At 39.6% G+C, this 19,833-nt stretch overlaps 1 pseudogene; it reads right to left on the reverse strand.

Moving 5' to 3' along the window:
- Positions 1-6,146, reverse strand: part of LOC138159000 (small ribosomal subunit protein uS5 pseudogene) — a 26,319-nt pseudogene extending 20,173 nt beyond the window's left edge.
- Between the last annotated feature and the right edge of the window lie 13,687 nt (positions 6,147-19,833).

The following is a 19,833-nucleotide window of genomic DNA, read 5'->3' on the forward strand; positions in this document are numbered from 1 at the left end:
TCTTTCTTTCTTTCTTTCTTTCTTTCTTTCTTTCTTTCTTTCTTTCTCTCTCTCTCTCTCTCTCTCTTTCTCTCTCTCTCTCTTTCTCTCTCTCTGTGTCATAGAATCAGGATGAGAGGGAGGAAAAAAATAGATTTCTTTTAATCAAAGTTCAAAAAAGAGATGTTAGAGGGGCAGCTAGGTGGCACAGTGAATAGAGCATCGGTCCTGGAGTCAGGAGAACCTGAGTTCAAATCTGGCCTCAGACACTTAACACAAAAAAAACTAGCCATGTGACCTTGAGCAAGTCACTTAACCCCGATTACACTCCAAAAAGCAAAAAAAAGAGAGAGAGAGAGATGTGAGGTATACTACAAATGTGGAAGGTTGCATAAACTTTCAGATTAGGTCACTATTATTAGTTTTGCTTAATTGTTTTCAGTTTGTAACAAGATACCTCTCACAGAATGGAAGTGATTTGTAAACGTTCATATTGTAAAAATAAAACATGCCAATACATTTTTAAAACAAAGTTTATTATATATTTCTTCATTACATTAAACTTAATTCAACAACAATCACCTACAGCTTATCTGACACTGTGCTAGGTATTAGGGATATGAAGACAAAAATGAAACAGTTCTTGCCTCCAAGGAACTTACATTCTAATGGAGAAGGGGATGTATTATGTACACAGATGAGTAAATATCAAATATGAACAAATTAAATGTTATTAAAAGTAAATTTGAACAGGTACACTAAAAGCTAGGAGAGAAAAAGAAAAGCCTCTTGTGTAGAAAGTCACAGCCAAGCTGAGCCTTGAGGAAAATTTTGAGATTCTGAAGAGGAAGAATTGGGGAAACAGAACAGTGCAGACCATAGATGGTCTGTGAAAAGATAGGGGGGCAGGATATGGAATGTCATTCAGTTTGGCTGGAACATAGTTATGTGAGGAGGACCAAGGTGAAATAATTTTGGAAAGAGAGGTTAGAACCAGCTTGTATTTGATTGTAGAAGCAATAGGGAGCCACTGAAGCTTCTGGAAGAAGGGGGTTTTATGGTATGCTTTACAAGTGCTGTTTGCTGACTGTCTTAAGTCTTTTGTACCAGGGTGTCAGGGTCTCTATCTCTTTAAGCATTGTGGAATTAAAGCCCTCTTGCCAGTGGTTCTCCTTGAGGAGAATAAGGCATAGCTCTAGACCTTGATTCCTGCTAAGTTTATAATCTCTTTGAACAACTAGTTACCTTTTAAAATTTCAGTCCTGATCAAAATAGCTCCTAAGAAAGGAACCTCTACAAAGTACTTCCAAATGACTTAAGCTTCTTTGAAACAGTCTGGTTCCTAATTGGTTAGGCTTGTGCATATTGGGGGGAAATAGTTTATTACCACTAGGACTTTGCCTATGTTTTTCCTTTCTCCTTCCAGAGAGAAGGAATCTGTGTACACCAAAGGGTTGCTAATGCTTATGCTTTCCAGGTAACAGTACAAGTTTTCTTTGAATGCCCTGAGCATAAGCCTCACATTTCTTCCATCCTTTAACTGCTACCTTAGGCCAGTAGTCTGAGCCACATCAGCTCTAAAGCTGTCTCGGTCCAAATGTCTAAAATTATCATGGAGAACTTTCATGGTCATGGCTCAGTGGGCTTTGGATTGTCCCTCTCCCTCTTGCTTGTTCTTTGCTCCCTCCCCTGCCTCCACGCTGCCTAGATTCCATCTCAACCACTTGGCTGCTCCCACTGCCTACAGGAGGTGGGCACCACCAGTCTCTTCATTCCAGGGAGATGAAGGACTTCTCTACCTTCCCATCTACCCTGCCACTGCATCCTAAGGTCCTCCCGGCCTTACTCCCATGTTCTACATCTATGCCTTCCATTCTCCCTGACACTCATTTGACCCACTGATGCTACCTAAGCATCCCTGTGCCTTTTCACCTGCTTTGCAGCTGAGCTTTGTTTCATCTGTGCCTCCACCCCCCAATTACAGCATGTTTTGGAATAAAGACCATCATATGTTTTTTTTCTGTTTTTATCCCCAGAAGTTGGCACAGTTACTGACACAAAGTAAGTATTTAATAAATGCCCTTTGATCTATTTTATTCATACCGATTGTGTTTTGGTCTTTTACCTGTCTTGAAAGGTAGCTAGGTGGTACAGAGGCTACATTGTTAATTATACCTGGAGTCAGAAAGATTTGAGCTCAAATTCAGCTTCACATGCTTCCTGACAGTGTGATCCTGGATAAGTCACTTAATCTAAGTCTCCTTCTTTTTCTTCAATTATAAAATGGGGATTTAAGGTAGCACCTACCTCACAGGGTTGCAGTGAAGCTCAAAAGAGATAATATTTGTAAAACCACTTAGCAAATTTCCTGGCACATAGTTGGCCCTTAATAAATGAATATTCTCTCCTCTCTTTTACAATTCCTCTTAAATTATTTCTGGAATTGTCCTATGTACCTATGTGAAACATCAGGAGATCATAGAACCATCTAAGAAGAACATTGATAATTCAATAATCATTTAGGGGCCTACTGGGTGTCAGGACCTGTGCTAGGCATTGGGGATACAAATAAGAAAAAGAAAGACAGTACTTACCTTCGAGGAGTTTACAATCTAAAGGGAGAAGACCACATACCAACAGAAGCTGGAAAAAAGGGTAAGAGGACACTAGGGAGTACCTGCATCCTGTCCAGTGAAGTTGAAACCCAACAGAGCTACAGAGAGAAAGTAATAAGCTGATGAATGTCAAGAGAATGGAAAAAGGCATTGAGTTCATCTCATATAAAGACTAGTCTTTTTAAAAATGGGGATATGACCTCTGAGGTCAGAACCAGAAGCAATTTGTGGAAGAGGCAACTTTTGGCTTAATAGAAAGAAAAAATAGTCCTAAAAACCAGAAACATAAAAAAGTGGAATGGGCTGCCTAAGAAAGTATTTAGTTTCCTTTCATAGAGGTCTTCAAGCAGAGGCTGGACACCATTTATTGGGTCTGTTACAATGGAGATTTCATTTGGGTATGAGTTAGGCTAGATTGCCCTTGAGCTCCCTTCCAAACTCCAGGTCCATGACTGTGAATTATCTAGGTAATGGAGAGTCTATAATTTAACAATATGCTATCTTTGTAAATTCCTCTTCCCACCTGTTAGTAGGTAAGGAACATTTTTCAAATCTCCATTTACTCCCTGTGTGACCAAGGACAACCACTTGAATGCTTACTGGTGGAGATTAGGAATGGAACATGGGGGCACCAGATGGAAGTTTGTGCAGATGGCAACTGGTCTTTATGGAGAATGAATTTGTGACCTTGACCTCATTAGCATCAAGCCCAAACCAACTGTGCAACCTGTTCTAGACAATAAATATTAACTAGGCGGCCACCAGATCACAGGAAGGCTACTTATGCACCACATTATCTTGTTGAGGAATTCATGAAACATCTCTAAAATTTCCTTCTCTCTTACAGACTGCAAAGGAAGGGATGGGAAAGCTCTTAACAAAACTGTGAATTATACAGATTATATCTTCAGAGCCCCTTTTCTTTCCATATTCTGTCTGGTTGCCTATATGACCCTTAGCCTGGTCCCAACAGGATCATTCAGTGTCTTGGTTTTAATACTTTCCTCCTCCTCATGAAAACTTTCCTGTCTTGTGTCTCAGTCCCTTAAGGAAGGAAGGAAACAAGTGTTTCTTAAACACTTGTGCTAAGAGCTTTACAAATGTTATCTCATTTCATCTGCACAATAATCCTAAGGTAGGTGCTACTGTTTCATAGTTGAGGAAACTGAGGCATACAGAAGTTAAGTGACTTATCCAGGGTCACACAGCTAGGAAATATCAGAGGCTAGATTGGAACTTAGGCCTTTCTGACTCAAGATCCACTGCACCACTTTACTGCCTCAAGACCAAGTTAGACAAATACTAGATAATTTGATAACTCGTTCACATTGTGATTTTAATATTTGATAAACTATATAATATATTATCCACCTAATATGACAGTTTGCATTCCACCAATGGCCTTCACTTTAATAAGCCAGTCATATTTGAGGACAGAAGTCATTTCAGTTTGTTTCAAGTCAAATCATGTGTGTGGTAGTTTGCTAAATATATCTACCTGTCATGAGGATTGAACTCCCTGGAAAATTCAAGGGAATGGGCTTTCAAAGACAAAGCATTAGGATACTTCTTTGGACATGCTTTGACTCAGTCCTGAAAGACTTGGTTCTTTGGTATGATGAAGCAGATCCTGAGTGGTCTCTCAGTTCTGTCTCTGTTCATTAATAGTGTATCACTTTGAAAAGGGAAATTGCCTCCGACTCACTCTCTTCTCTGACTTTTAGGTAACATCATGTACCTCTTCAATCAGAGGTAGGAAAGGAGTAGCCATCTCCACCCTGGCTAGAGTAAGGACTCAGCAAGGCCGTTGAGCCTGGGCCTCTGACTTCCTCTTGCTCTCTGTTTCCCTCCCACAGAGAGGGAAGTCTCCATGTTCAGAGCAGCCTTATGGGTGTGAGTGGTCAGGAAATTGTGGGTCCTCTTGTGGTTGTTCCATCCTTGTCATGTAATTATTACTAATTACCAGATGCTTTGTTAATCACTGAGGGTACAAAGAAAGATAAAAGATATTGTCCCTGCCCTCAAGGAGCTCACACTCCACTAGGGGGGACAACATGCAAATATCAATGTCTATATAAGATGTACACAACAGGGAGCTTAACTCTTTTCATTAGAGGCTAGCACCCACCAGCCTAGAACCTGCTCAGTATGCATGTGTCCAGAACTGAGGGGCTCCCATTAGTCAATCAACTAACGAATCAAAAAACTTTTATTAAGTGATTACTTCATGTTGAGCACTGTGCTAAGTGCTGGGGATACAAAGAGGGACAAAAATGTGTCCTGGTCTTAAGAGGAAACTGAGGCATACAGAAGTTAAGTGACTTATCCAGGGTCACACAGCTAGGAAATATCTAATAGTCTAATAGAGGTGACAGTATGTAAATCACCAGGTGCTTAAGATCTATGCAAAGTAGGTGGCAGATAGCCTCAGAGCAGGTTGAACCAGCCACTGGGTCATGGAAACCCTTCTGACCAAAATGGGCTTTGATCTGAGGCTTGGAGCAATTCGAGGAAACTGAGGCAGAGGTGAGGAGGTAAAGGGCCCTTGCTTGCTCTTGTTAGATACCTATAGAATCTCCCTGGGTAGAAGAATGTCTTGTGTTTGTACTATTGACAGTCCTATACTCATAGAATGTTAGATCAGGAAGGAAATTTGGAATTTAACGTCAATCCACCCATTTGACAGATAAGAAAGCTGAGGACCAGAGAGGACAAATGACACAAAATTAAATAGTAGCAGAGTTGGGACTAGAAACCAGATAAGATCCTGCGGGATCAGGAGCAAAGGAGCCCTACCAACCCCCTGACTTCCACAGTTCTCTTCCCATTATCAGTGGGAAATGTTGTGGCCCTGATCCAGGCTCTCACAAAGGGCCTCCAGGGTTACTTTGTTGGGAGAGGGAGGCAGAGTGGTGCTCCTTTAGGACCCCCACCTTGACTAAATCCATGTTGATCTAGAACATTTCTTTTCATAGGTTAAGTCATGGAGACCACTGCAGGAATGACTCTCCCTAGGAGTAAAAAGCCTTGGATAGGGGCTGGAGCCAAGATGGCAGGGTAAGAGCAGGTACTTGTTTGAGCTCTCCCCCAAACCTCTCTAAATACCTGAAAAAATTACTCGAATAAAATTCTAGAGCAGCAGACCCCACAAAATGATAGAGTGAAACAAATTTTCAGTCCAAGACAATCTGAAAGATTGACAGGAAAGGTCTGTTGCACCAGTCTGAGAGAAGAGGGCAGTCTAATATGGGCCATGCCAGCACAGACCTGCCTCAGGGGACAGAGTCACTGGAAGCTGTAGCAGGTTCTAGACTCTAATCCCATAAACACCAAAGATGTTTGTTGGTCTGTTGGACCTGGGGAGAGAGGAGTCTGGCCCAGCTCCAGCCCCAGGGCAGCAGCAGAGGCAACAGCAGCCATTGCTGCTTCTGGAGCTCTCAGCCTATGGACAATGAGGTGATTGAGTGGCTGATTGGAGGGGGATTTCAGGGATCTCTTTACTGGTACTAAGGCAGGATTCTCTTGCTTTGCCCATGCTTCAATCTGGGTCATAGTCCTGGGTGGCAGTCCTGGGGCCAGGAAGAGCACTGCCTTGGTGGAGGTTTTGGTGGCAGTGAAGAACCCTCTTCACAGTTCCAAGGCAAAAAGAGTGCTTGTGGTCATTCTTAGATGAGAGCACACACCAAGAGAAGAGTAAACACCTCTCCTTTGATCAAACAACCTTGGGAGAGCTTACAATTTACAGGTCCCTAAAATATCTCTGAAAAGAGCTGCACAAAACCCTTGAAGGTTGGAACAGTATGTACCTTCCACACTGGAAGCAGAGTCCCACCTTAACAAAGAGCTATAAAGTCAGGTAATTGACTGGAAAAATAAGCATATAGGAGGAAAAAATCAGACTAAAGAATCTTACTTTGGTGACATACAACCATACAACCAGAAGAAGACAACAAAGTCAAAGCTCCTACATCCAAAGCTTCCAAGAAAAATACAAATTGGTTACAGGTCATGGAAAAGCTCAGAAAGGATTTTGAAAATCAAATGAGAGAGACAGAAGAAAAATTGAAAAGAGAAATGAGAGTGATGCAAGAAAATAATGAATAATAAGTCAACAGTTTGGTAAAGGAGACCACCCCAAATGCTGAAGAAAATAACACCTTAAATTAGACCCAAATGGTAAAAGAGGTCCAAAAAGTCAATGAGGAGAGTGCCTTAAAAAGCAGATTTTGTAAAATGGAAAAGGAGGTCCAAAAGCTCACCGAAGAAAATAATTCCTTAAAAATTAGGATGGAGCAAATGGAAGCTAATGACTTCATGAGAAATCAAGAAACAATAAAATAAAATCAAAAGAATGAATAACAGAAAACAATGTGAAATATCTCATTGGAAAAACTATTGACCTGGAAAACACATCTAGGAGAGATAATTTAAAAATTATTGGACTACCTGAAAACCATAACTAAAAAAAGAGCCTAGACACCATCTTTCAAGGAATTATCAAGGAAAACTGCCCTGATAGTCTAAAATCAGAGGGGAAAATAGATATTGAAAGAATCCACTGATCACCTCCTGAAAGAGATCCCAAAAAGAAAATTTCTAGGAATATTATAGCCAAAGTCCAGAGTTCCCAGATCAAGGAGAAAATATTACAAGCAGTCAGAAAAAAAAAGATTCAGGTATGGTGGAAACACAATCAGGATAACACAAGATTTAGCAGCTTCTACATTAAGGCATCAGAGGGTTGGAATATTATATTCCAGAGGTCAAAGGAGCTAGAATTAAAACGAACAATCACCTACCCAGCAAAACTGAGTATAATACATCAGGGAAAATATGGATATTTAATGAAAGACAAGATTTTCAAGCATTCTTGATGAAAAGACCAGGGCTGAATAGAAAATTTGACTTTCAAATGCAAGAATCAAGAGAGACATGAAAAGGTAAAAAGGAAAGAGAAATCATAAGGGATTTACTAAAGTTGAACTATTTACATTCCTACATAAGAATATGAGGTTTGTAAATCATAAGACCATTCTCAGTATTAGGGTAGTTGAAGGAAATTAAATAACACACACATATAAGTTGAATATGAAGGAATGATATATAAAAAATAAAAGAGTAAGAGAGAATATACTAGAAGAAGGAAAAAGGGATAGGTAGAATGGAGTAAATCTTCTCACATAGAAGAGGCAAGAAATCTTTTACAATTGAGGGTAAGAGGTGGAGGTAAAAGGGAATAAGTGAGCCTTACATTCATAAGATTTAGCTTAAGGAGGGAATAACATACACACTCAATTGGGTATCTTACCCTACAGGAATATAGGGGGATAGGGGATAGGACGGGGGGATAATATAAAGGAGGGGAAGTGGGAGGAGGGGGGTAATCAGAAGCATACACTTTTGAGGAGGGACAGGGTCAAAGGAGAGAATAGAATAAATGGGGGATGGGATAGGATGGAGGGAAATATAGTTAGTCTTTCACAACATGACTGCTATGGAAGTGTTTTGCATGACTATATATGTATAACCTATATCAAATTGCTTGCCTTCTCAATGAGAGTAGGGAGGGAGGGAGGATGGGAGAGAATGTGGAACTCATAGTTTTAAAAACTTATGTTAAAAATTGTTTTTACATGCAATTGGGAGGAAATCTATCTTGACCTACAGGAAAATAGAAGGGAAGGGGATAAGAGAAGGCATTGGGGGTGATAGAAGGGAAGGCAAATTGGGGGAAGGGGCACACTGTCTAGGAGTGGGGGGAGGGGAGAGATGGGGAGAAAATTTGGAACTCAAAATTTTGTGGAAGTGAATGCTGAAAAATAAAAATAAATTTATTAATAAAAAATAAAACATTAAAATTAAAAAAAAAAATTTAAAAGGCTTGGATGGAACATAACCATCATTCAAGAATGACTTAAATAGGGGCGGCCAGGTAGCACAGCAAGTAAGAGCACCGGCTCCAGTGTTGAGAACACCTGGAGACCGAATCCCGGGCTCAGACACTTAGCACCCACCCAGAAACACCTGGCCGTGTAACCTTGAGCAAGTTACTTAACCCCAATTGCTTAGGGGCGGCCAGGTGGCTCAGCGAGTAAAGAGCACCGGCTCCAGTGTCGGGATGACCTGGATCAAATCCGGGCTCAGATACTCAGCACCACACCCAGAAATAATAACTGGCCGTGTAACCTTGAGCAAGTTACTTAACCCCAATTGCTTAAAAAAAAAAAAAAAAGAATGACTTAAATATATTCTATGATCAAGGAGGAAATCTACAAAGATGACAGAACAGACAAATACAGTTTCCATATCTACCTAAACTCCTCAAAGGGTCACTGCTACTAAAAGAATCTGTGTGCCTCCTATGGCTCACTTCCATGGATCTACAGTGTAAGAGTTTCAGTGGGATTTGCTTATTAGCCCACTGCCCTGCTACTCTCTATGGATATCAGTGACACAGTAGATAGAGTTCTAGGCCTAGAGTCAGGAAGAACTGAGTTCAAATTTAGTCTTAGATACTTATTGGGTATATGACCCTGAGCAAGTCACCTAACCCAGTTTGCCTCGATTTTCTCATCCAGAAAATAAGCTGGAGAAAGAAATGGCAAACCACTTCAGTATCTTTGCCAAGAAAAGCCCAAATGGGGTGACAAAGAGTTGGACAGTACTGAAATAACTGAACAATAACTACAACAACAAATAAGATGCTTATGCCCAAACAGGGGAGGAGCTTGAACTTTCGCCCCATCCTCCCAATCAACTTGAGATCTGGGGGACTGGACTGGAAAAAGTTACAAATATTTTACTGAGACATTTGAACTGCCATATGCACGGTGAAGTCAGCAGAATAAGAAAAAAAGCAAAAGATGCAATGATTACAACAAAACAAATGCTGAGAAAAAACCATGACAAAATGAAACAAATTAATTTGGTCCCCATAGAGTTCAGAAAATGAACCTCTTTCCTTCCATTTCAAAAGTGGGGGGGGGCCTACAGGTGTGGAAGACTGCATATACTGTCACTACTTGTTTTTGTTCATTGCTTTTTCTCCTTTTTTTAAATCATTTATTATTTACTTGTTTTTGTTCATTGCTTTTTCTCCTTTTTAAAAATTATTTAGTATAAGGGACAGTTTTCTGGGTAAGAGAGGAGAGAGAGATGTATTTAGAAACAAAAATAATATAAAAACAAAATATATAAATAATTTTTAAAAAATTAATTAGTTGAGGGAAAACTCTTTTATTGATGTTTTTTGGTTCACCCCTGTGCCTATGAGCAGATTCTTGTCTGCCACCATCCCTTCCCCCAACTCCCTCAAATTTAACGTTTCTGAGGAGATCGTAATTAAGAAAATGTTCAAGGTCATGTTCTGGATGAACTTGGAAGTGGTTCAGATATGTTTCAGGTTTGCAATAGTTTCACTGAGATATGCCCAAATGGTGATGTCATACCAAAGGTATGACTAATTTCATACTTCAGATAGCACTTTCCCCTCCCCGAGAAAATAGCAAAGCAGAAATTATTTAGGGTCAAAAGTGACCAGAGAAACATAATCAGTCATTAGACTAGATAATCAGAGATCAAAGCCAAGGTACCAAAAAAGCTAATACTGTTTTCATGAGTTTGTATTTTATGATGCCTTATCATGAAATCAACTGGCTGGTAGGAAAATGTAGTGTTTTTTTTTTATTAGAGGGAATGGTGAGCAAGGTGCAAGGGAAGACTGAGGAGTGTAGTGAAGTGGGAAGAAGACAAGATTTGGAGTCAAAGGGTCAAGGATAGAGGCCTGTCCATCTGTGTGACCTTAGATAATTTTCTGTTCCTCTTTGGGACACAATTTCCTTAAGAATACATAATGGGGAACTGCCACTTCAAATAAAATAGGAGGGTTGGGTTAGAGGAATTAAAAGGCCCTTTCCACTCTAAATCATTGTTCCTAATTAACCTGTATACCCATAATGCACCATGGAAGCTCTCATGGAGTTGGTACCCATCAGGCCTACAACCTCAAATCTTCAACTTTGTCCACAGGAGAATGCCTAAAAGAAGCAGCCTGGTAACAGGCTCATCTCATCAATTCAATTCAATCCAACAAACAGTACTTTCTATTCACCAAGTAGTTAGCCCCTAGAGTTGTATCCCTAAAAAAACGATGGAATAGGAGATTATATTCTCTTGGATGATAGATTTAGAGCTTCTTATACACAGAGTTTGTATCCCAAAGATCACTTCATGGACCCAGAGAGGGTAGGGATTTTAGCCAAGGCCGCCCATAGAGGAGGAGGAGCCAGGATTTGAACCCAGGCCCTACGTCTCCAAATCTGCAGTGCATGGATTAGCCTCCTGGGAGCTTTACATGATAGCTAACTTAGTCTCCATTGTTGCTGATTGAGTTCATCACCTAGATAAGCTATTGAATATTTCTGGGCTTTGGGGGACTACTTCTGGCATCTATTGACATTAGCAATAAACTATAGGGAGTGAAGATAAAAAAATTATCTAAATAATAACTATAGTCAATACAGCCAACAAATTAATAAGCAAATGTTAACTGATGTCCTTTTATGGGCCAGGCATCAGGTTATGGGCTGAGGGTTGGACAAGCCTCAGTATAAAGGGTCCTTCCTTCCAAGGAGTTTACAGTCTGCTTTAGCAAACAAAACACATCGACCCGGAGAAATGACTAAAATCACAAATAGAAAATAAAATATTGATTTGACCATGAAATTTCTGTTATCTGTAATGACCAAGGAATGAACTATTTTGGTTAATTTGCAAATTTGGCTAAAGGATACTTACCATCTAGGCCACATAAGAATAAGTCAAAAACTGAGAGGTAAGTTGTATTCCTGACCTTTATTTTACACCAATCATTTCCTCCTCAACACCTCTCATTGAATCGTAATAAAAAAAAAATATTAAACCAAACCAACTTATACTGGAACTGTGTCTGATATTATATGCCTACTTTCCATATCCATGGATACCTCTACTTCTGATTTTCGAAGAATTTGAAATATAATAAAATGTTTTGTATTACACTTTTGCTGAACATGATTTAATCTGTGATGATTCAAAGGGGTTGTATCTTAAATGTCCCAAACAGAACTGAATTATGAGACACATGACATGATAGATACTCAAGACATTGAGAAATAGTATGATATAGTGGATAGGGACCTGGACTTGGAAGCAAAAGATCTGTGTGCAAATCCTGCCTGTGACTTTGGACAAATTATTTAACTATGCTAGGCTTTGGTTTCCCCATTTGTAAAATGAAGGGGATGGGGTAGACTGAGGTGGTTTCTAAAATCCCTTTAAACTCTAAATCTATGATTAAAATGTTTGTGGAATGAATGACTTTTTACTATTATTGGCTGGAGCCGACAGACTCCCCAGGGAAGGCGTCAACGCCAGGGTCATTGAAGCAGCCAGGGTTAATCCAGCCACACTCCGACTGGAGACAGACCCACAAGGGCCCCCAGAGTCCCAATCCAGCGATGCTTGAGAGACAGCCGCTGGGGGTATTCATAGCCCTATACAGCTGTTGCCAATTATGTCCTGTCAACATGTTTTGGTTGTAAATAGTTTCTTGTTTTGTTCTGTGCGGAGATTCTTTCTTCCTTTGCTCTCCTCAATCCTCTCAAATGATAAGCTCTTTGAGGGTAGGGCCCATACCTTTTTCTTTTGTATTCCTGTACTACTAGGTTGGCACAGTGGATTGAGCCCAGAATTTGGAGTCAAGACGATCTGAATCAATTCAAATCTGGCCCCAGACACTTACTAGCCATGTGATTTAGTCTCTATCTGCCTCAGTTCCCTCAACTAGAAAATGAAGATAATAACAGCACTTACTCCACAGGGATATTGTGAAAACCAAATGAGATATAACACTTGTTCTGGCACATTGTTGTTCAGACATTCAGTCATTTCCAACTCTTTGTGATTCTATATGGGGTTTTCTTGGCAAAGATGGTGAAGTAGTTTGTCATTTCCTTCTCCAGTGGATTAAGTCAACAGAGATTAAGTGACTTGCCCAGGGTCACACAGCTAGTGAATATCTGAAGCCAAATTTGAACTCAGGCCTTTCTGACTTCAGGCCCAGTGCTCTATCCACTGAGCTATCTAGCTGCCTATTTTGGCATATAGTAGTTGCTTAATTAATACTTCTTTCCTTCCTGTTCCCTTCCTGTTGACAGTGCCTGGTGGATAGGGATAGTTCAGGGATGGGAGAACATGCATTCAGCGAATATCAGTCTGCCTAGCACATTTTGACTGTTTCACATGAGTAGGAATGATAAAAAATGCTTGTGGTCATCAGTGTCTCTAGGGAAAAGAAAAACCCTTTGATCACAAGAAAGACTCCAGTCTCAGAAATGTTTTTGTGTTTTTTTTTTTAAATTTCAGTTGAATCCAATCAAATGGACTTGAGACAGATGGCTGTTGATGAGTTGGTCTTTCAAAGTTCAAGAAACACATTGGAAGAGATTGTGATAAGCTTGGACTTTTACCTCTGACAGTTCTAGGGGAGAAAGAAAAAAATTTGGAGATCTCTGTTGGTTATTCTTATTTTCCTTGTCATTGCCTGGTTGGTGTAAGGTTCTGAGGCCAGATCAGACAATCATCACACAGGCCAGGCCAGATAACCAGTGTCAGGCCAGTAGACATTCACACTATATCGGTTGATTGAAAGAAATGGAGATGTTTTATCTAGAGAAAAGATGACTTTAGGGGAAGCATGATAACTGTCTTCAAGCTGTCATCTGGAGCAGGGAATAGATTTGTTCAATGTGACCCCAGAGGGGCCTTGCAAAAGGCAAAAGTTGCAGAGAGCTAAGTTTAGGCTCAGTCAGAGAGAACTTCCTAACAATTAGAATTAGATGCCCAAAGAGGTGGTGGCTTACCCTTCTTTAGACATTTTCAAGCAGATGTTCTATGAACATTTGCCAGGTTTGTTATAGTAGAGATACCTTTTGGTGTATGAGTTGGACCAGATAGCCGCTGAGGTCCCTTCCAAATATCAAATTTGTGATTCCACACTATCAATGAAACTTTTCTTTGTAGAAACATTTTCAAAGTACAGGACATCAGACATCAATTTTAGAATTATTAAAATCAAAAGCTCACATGATGCAGAGCAAGAAGTAACCTCAGAAATCAATCAGACCAACTTTATTTTATAGATGAGAAAACCAAGATATAGACCAGCGACTCCTCACGGTCCCTCTCCCTCCAACATTTACCACTTTTATGTTTTATCTTTGCCAATTTGATCATTCTGAAGTAAAAAATTAGAATTGTTTTACTTTTCATTTCACTTATTATTTTATTTGTAGCATTCTTTCATGTGGATGATAGCTTGTATTTCTTTGTTTTCAAATTGCCTATTCTTAGACTTTAATCTGTTGGGGTCTGTCTTTATTCTTACATGTTTATATCAATTCCTTCCTTATCTTGGCTTATCAGAGATATTTGTTGTAGCAATTTTTACTGATTGACGGCTCCTCTTCTAATTTGAGTTGCAGCAATTTTGTACATACCAGAACTTATCAATTTCATGTCTTCAAAATTGACTCTTTTATCTCAGATGATTATCTCCATCCCTTAATTAGTTAAGAATTTTCCAGCCAGCCATAGCTGTACAAAGTGTTTCCTTAAATTCTCCTCTATTTTTTCATTGCATCATGACTTTTTATCTCTATTTATTATCTATTTTGAGTTTATTGGGGTATATGGTTTAAGACATTGGTCCAAATCTAATTCTTTTTAGACTGATTTCCAGTTTTCTCAACAGTTGTTTGTTTTTAATAGGGAGTCCTTATTTCATTCCTAATTATTTCCATTATTTCTCGAGATTCTCTTGACCTTTTGTCTAGATGAATTTGATCACCTTGTATTTTTGATAGCTTCATTGGTATGGCACTAAATCTGTAAATTAAATGAAGTGGCATTGCCATTTTTATTATATTAATGTGACCCAGTCATGAATAATGAGTGTCTTCAGTTGTTTTCCTTTATTTTCCTGAAGATTATTTTGAAATTGTATTCAAATAAGTCCTGAGGATGACTTTATAAACTATGTCACAGATATTTTGTACATTTTGTAATTATTTAAAATGAAATATCTTTTTTTCTTTGTCATCCTTTGGGATTTTGTTTCTGCTATACACAATGTACAAAGATATTACTGGGTTGTTAAATCTCTAGGATTCTCTAAATAATTCTCTAGGATTCTCATTAAAACATCCATAAATGGAGATAATTTTGTATTTTTGCCTATGCTTATTCTCTCACTTTTTTCTTCTCTTATTGTTATGATTATCATAGTACTACTTTAAATTATTGTGGTGACAATGGGCATCCTTGTTTTATCCTGATCTTAATGAGAAGGTTTCCAGTATTTCTCTACTACAAATCATGCTAGCTCTTGGTTTTAGATATTGTTTGTCATGTAAAGGAAAAGTCAATTTATTCCTATGCTTTTAAAATGTATTTTTAACATAAAGAAAACTGTATTTTGTCAAATGATTTTTCTTTATCTGTGTAACATGATCGTGTGAACTATATTTTTAGTATGCTATTATTTTTATAGCTTTTCTCATGTTGAATCATATATGCATTCATGGCATGCCTTGGTTTTCCCTGTGGCACGTGTTCATAATCACTTGGCCATAAGTAAAAGCCTAGTGATTGTTGCTCAGTCTAACTGTGAAAAAAGAGACCTGGGTTTTAGTTTTGGCTCTATCATTTCCTCTCTGTGTGACAATAGGCAATAATTTGATATCTCTGAGCCTAGACTGACTTACCTGTAAAACAGAGCTAATGTATAGACTTATTGTGAGGAAGATACTTTAAAAACTGCGATGCTTTCATTGTTGTTTAGTCTTCTCAATCATGTCCAACTCTTTGTGACCCTTCAGGGTTTTCTTGTTAAAGATACTGGAGTGTTTAACTATTTCCTTCTCCAGCCCATTTTACAGATGATGAACCTGAATCAAACAGGGATAAGTGACTTTTCCAGGGTCATACAGTTAGTAAGTATCTGAGGACAGATTTGAATTTAGGAAGATGAGTCTTCTCTGACTCCAGATTAGCACTCTATCCACTGTACCAAGTAGCTACCCCATTATAGTTGTAGATAAATCTAATATATTATTGTCACCTAAGTTCCCTTAAACCACTAACATTTTGTGATTCTATCACTTGGAAAGGAGGCCTCTAGATCTGTACCCTACCAGGTAACAACAACAAACAGAGGTTGTTTTGACCAGCACACTTTATGGGGAAGAAGCCAAATGGACAAGTTCAGGTAATGACCTTTAGAGCATTCCCTAAAGATAACAGGCTAAACTGGAGAGCCAGGAATTTTTATGGCTCATTGATATGCCTGTCCCCAGATATTGTGATGGTGATGATCCTCTTCTAAAGCCTTTGATGCATAGCCGGGACATTATGTAAGCAAAATCTTGGAACACTAGAACACAACTGTCGGGCTTGAGTGATGAAAGTTTTGATGTTGGATGAACTGGCTGGGGCCCAGGTGGGATTATACTTGATAAGTGTCAGGTGCTTAGTAACAGTATGGGGTGATGGAAAAAGATTTGGCCCAGGGGTCAATAAACTTGGGTTTACATTCCCGAAACATACCATTAACATCTTGTAGGACCTTGGGCATGTCACTTTATTCCTTTGGGCTTCAGATGTCAAATGAGAAGCTTTCCAACTCTAACAACCTATGATGATTTCCCAAGTTGTCTCACCTTGGGCTGCTAAGCGTTAGGCATGAAGGGACTCAGGTAACATAAGGCTAAATGAATACAGAATTTTTCTGTTTCCCTCCAGAGTAGTTGGATAAATGAGCTCCTCCAAATTGAGAACTCCAGTAAGGAAGGTGTGGGCTCAGTTTCTCTCTACAGTTGGACTATATTCTTGGACAGGTCCTGTGTCTGAAGATTTGAGGGACTAATTAAATCTGTGTCTGGAATGACCTATTCTCCCCAGCAAATCCATTCTACAGACCCTCTCTCTGTTCTTTGTTCAACTAATTGTTGCCATCTCCATGATTTTCCACAACCAGAACATCTTATCTCTGTTTTTTACTCTGTCTGGTCATTAAACCTGGCAGTAACTTCCGTTTCTCTTCCATTTCTTTTTGGCCAAACAAGTTTCTTCTCCCAAGAAGAGGACTTGGCAGAAGCCTCTTTCCCTCTCTGACTGACAAAGGGAGGAGAAAAGACCTACCCATAAAACTGAATAGGTAGGACAATCCCACAATTCCAGGAGCCTCTGGCTACAGATAGAATCCATTGATAAAGCAATCATCAGGCTTTTAGTAAGGGCCTACTCTGGGCTAGGCACTGTGCTAAATACTGGGGATTCAAAGAAAGACAAATGAGAGTCCCTGCTTTCAAGTAGCTCACAGCACAATGGGGGAGACAGCGCATGAACACTATACAAACAAGTTATATACAGAATAAATTGGAAACAACGCACTTTATCTAATCCTTTTTTAAAATAAGAAATGCATTCTGTAGAAGGTGAAATTTTAGCTGAGATTTGAAAGAAGCCAGGAAAATTAGGAGGCAGAAATGAGGTGGGACAGCATTCCGGGCAATGGGGTTGGCAGATGAAAATGCCGAGAGTCTGGAGATGGAGAGTCTTAGGTGAGAAGCAGCAAGGAGGCCAGAGTATGTGGGGGTAGAGGTTGTTGTTATTCATTCTTGCTTTTGAAGAGGACCAGTGACTTCACAGGGTCATGTCTTGTCTTGTATGTGAATTGGATTTAAGTGAGGCGGAATTGCACACAAAGTTGTCAGTCTCACTCTCTCTTCCAGAATTATTGGTCCAGTGGCAAGACAAAAGTCAAGACATGGTAGCATCTTTGATGTCTGACCAAGCTCTAAGCACTCCACAGTGCCTTCTTCAGCAGCCTTCATGGCTGTTGGAACAAATTGTCCTCATCGACCCATTCCACTGGGGAAAATCTTCATGTGTGTATTTGGGGTAGACACCCCACCTAACTCACCAATGGGTTTGAACTTCTTGGTTTACTCTTAACCTGGTTTAGTCCATCTGCTGAGATGGTTTTACCAGGATGTGTCTGTGGCTCATGCTACAACTTCTTGGGGCCCCAGGTGAGAGCTGAGTAATGGGTGGACACCAAAGGTAGATGAGCAGCCCTGTAAAGGGCTCAGCAAAGCCTCACACCAGAGGTGCTAGACGTTCTTGAGCACCCCATGCACAGGGTTGGGGATAAGGTGTAGGAAGGCTGGAAAGAATGGAAAGGGCCAAGTTGTGAAGGACTTTGAATATCAAACAGAGGACTTTATCTTCTTCACAAGAATGGCTTGCTTCATATCATATATCACTGTATTTCTGTCAGAAGCAAAACTGCCTGAGATATCAGTCTCAATTGAGCTAAGTATAACATTGCTTCTATCAAAGCTGCAAGTCACTGAACGTAGCAGGACTGACTTTTTGATCATCCCATCTATCCACTTATTTTCCTCATATAGCAAAAAGAGGTTTTTTTTTCTGTGGATGATCAATTTCTATATACACTGTCTTTCTTAATATTGCATCCTCTTCTCCCTATTCTGGCCCATTCATTTTCTACTGCATCACAGTCTTGTCACCACCAATTATGTGGGACAGAAGCAGCTACACAACCTTGTACAAAAAAAAATTTTTTTAGAAAGATCCTTCATATATTTGCAAAGCATGAATGTGTTCCTTCCACATTGTAACCTTCCCTTCGCATACTCCCAGAAGCACAGTAGCCAAGCTCTTTGGATTTTTACAATGGTGCTTCCTCCATCTCTATGGGCATCAAAGGAAGCAAGGAATCGCTTTGCAAATACTCATCCCAATTTGACAGCATTTAGAGCCTTTGTGTATTCTTGTGAGACTTCAAAAGGATACAGTGTAGGGTCTTGTTTGGTTTTTATTTTATCCTAATCTTAAATTCATTTATATGAATAAATGTAAAGAGAATAAATACAAAGTTGTTAAAAAATTCCATTTTAGAGAGAGGGTAGCAATAGTTTCTGGGATCAGGAAATCAATCCATCAGCCATTAATTTATTAAGGGCCTGTCATTTTCCGGGAATTGTACTTAGCACTGAGGATACACATACAAAGAATGAAACAATTCCCTAATTACAAAGAATTTACATTCTAATGGGAAGAACAATTAGTCATTTATGAATATATGCAGCATAAATGTAACATGAAAAAATCCATGTGCTCTGACTTCTACTGAAGCCCAAGGCGTTTTGTAGGCTGCTACTTACAAAGGGATACATGACTCCTGATTGACAGAGGGAATGCAGAGCCACTGCTATATACTTGCAAAAAGAGATTTACAAAAATATTTCCAGACATTCTTCAGAGTGACATATGGGCAGAGTACCCTTCCATGAGGTGTGGAAAATGATTAAGATTTTGGAATGGCAGACATGCTTGGAAAGCTAGCCACATCATGTCTCTGGACTTGAGATTTTAGAGACTGCTGGGAGTGGACCTCCTGGGGCTGAAATTATTCTTTATCTCTCCAGATTTGAGCTCAGCTTTCATTTCACTGCCAGCTGAAGAGCTCATTCATCTTATGGATGCGTTGGGATAGTCTAATCAATAGAACTCATATTTCTGTTGGCTGTTTTGTTTGGAAAAAATACGTTTACTCAGTATTTACTATCTGTGCTGGTCTCTTGTGGAACAAAATTTTAGTGGGAAGGAAGAGAGTTGGGGAGTGTAAACCTTAAGAGTGATCAGGGAAATGATCTTTGTTCTGAACTCGTTATCCCCTAGACTACCAATATTTGAGAGGGACAGATAAATATATTCATACTCCTCTCAGAGACTGAAGGGAAGAGTACTCAGGCTTGGGTACTCCTGGGTCATACCTGCCTCCTCCCCTCTGCCCCACCTAACACAGTTCATCCCTCTCTGAAGAGGTAGACCAAACCTCCGATCTTATCTCTTCATGCCGCCCATGAGCAGCATGTCTATATTTAGATAATCTACATGGGCACAGATATTATATGCAAATATACACAAAATAGTTAAACACAAGGGAGGGCACTGGCAGTTGCAGAAAGGTGCTACTTGAGCTGAGAGGAGGAGGATGAGAAAAATGAAAAGAGAGAAAAAGGAGGAGAAAGGACGCCAAGGATCGTTCCCATCACCTGAAATTAGAGGAATAGGTAGAGGCGAATTCAAGAGCAGAGATCTTCTAAGAAAG

The sequence above is a fragment of the Petaurus breviceps genome, unplaced genomic scaffold, assembly GCF_028583685.1.
Source record: "Petaurus breviceps papuanus isolate PSGF00001 unplaced genomic scaffold, PetGlider_PUasm1.0 175, whole genome shotgun sequence".
NCBI classification, from domain to species: Eukaryota; Metazoa; Chordata; class Mammalia; order Diprotodontia; family Petauridae; genus Petaurus; species Petaurus breviceps.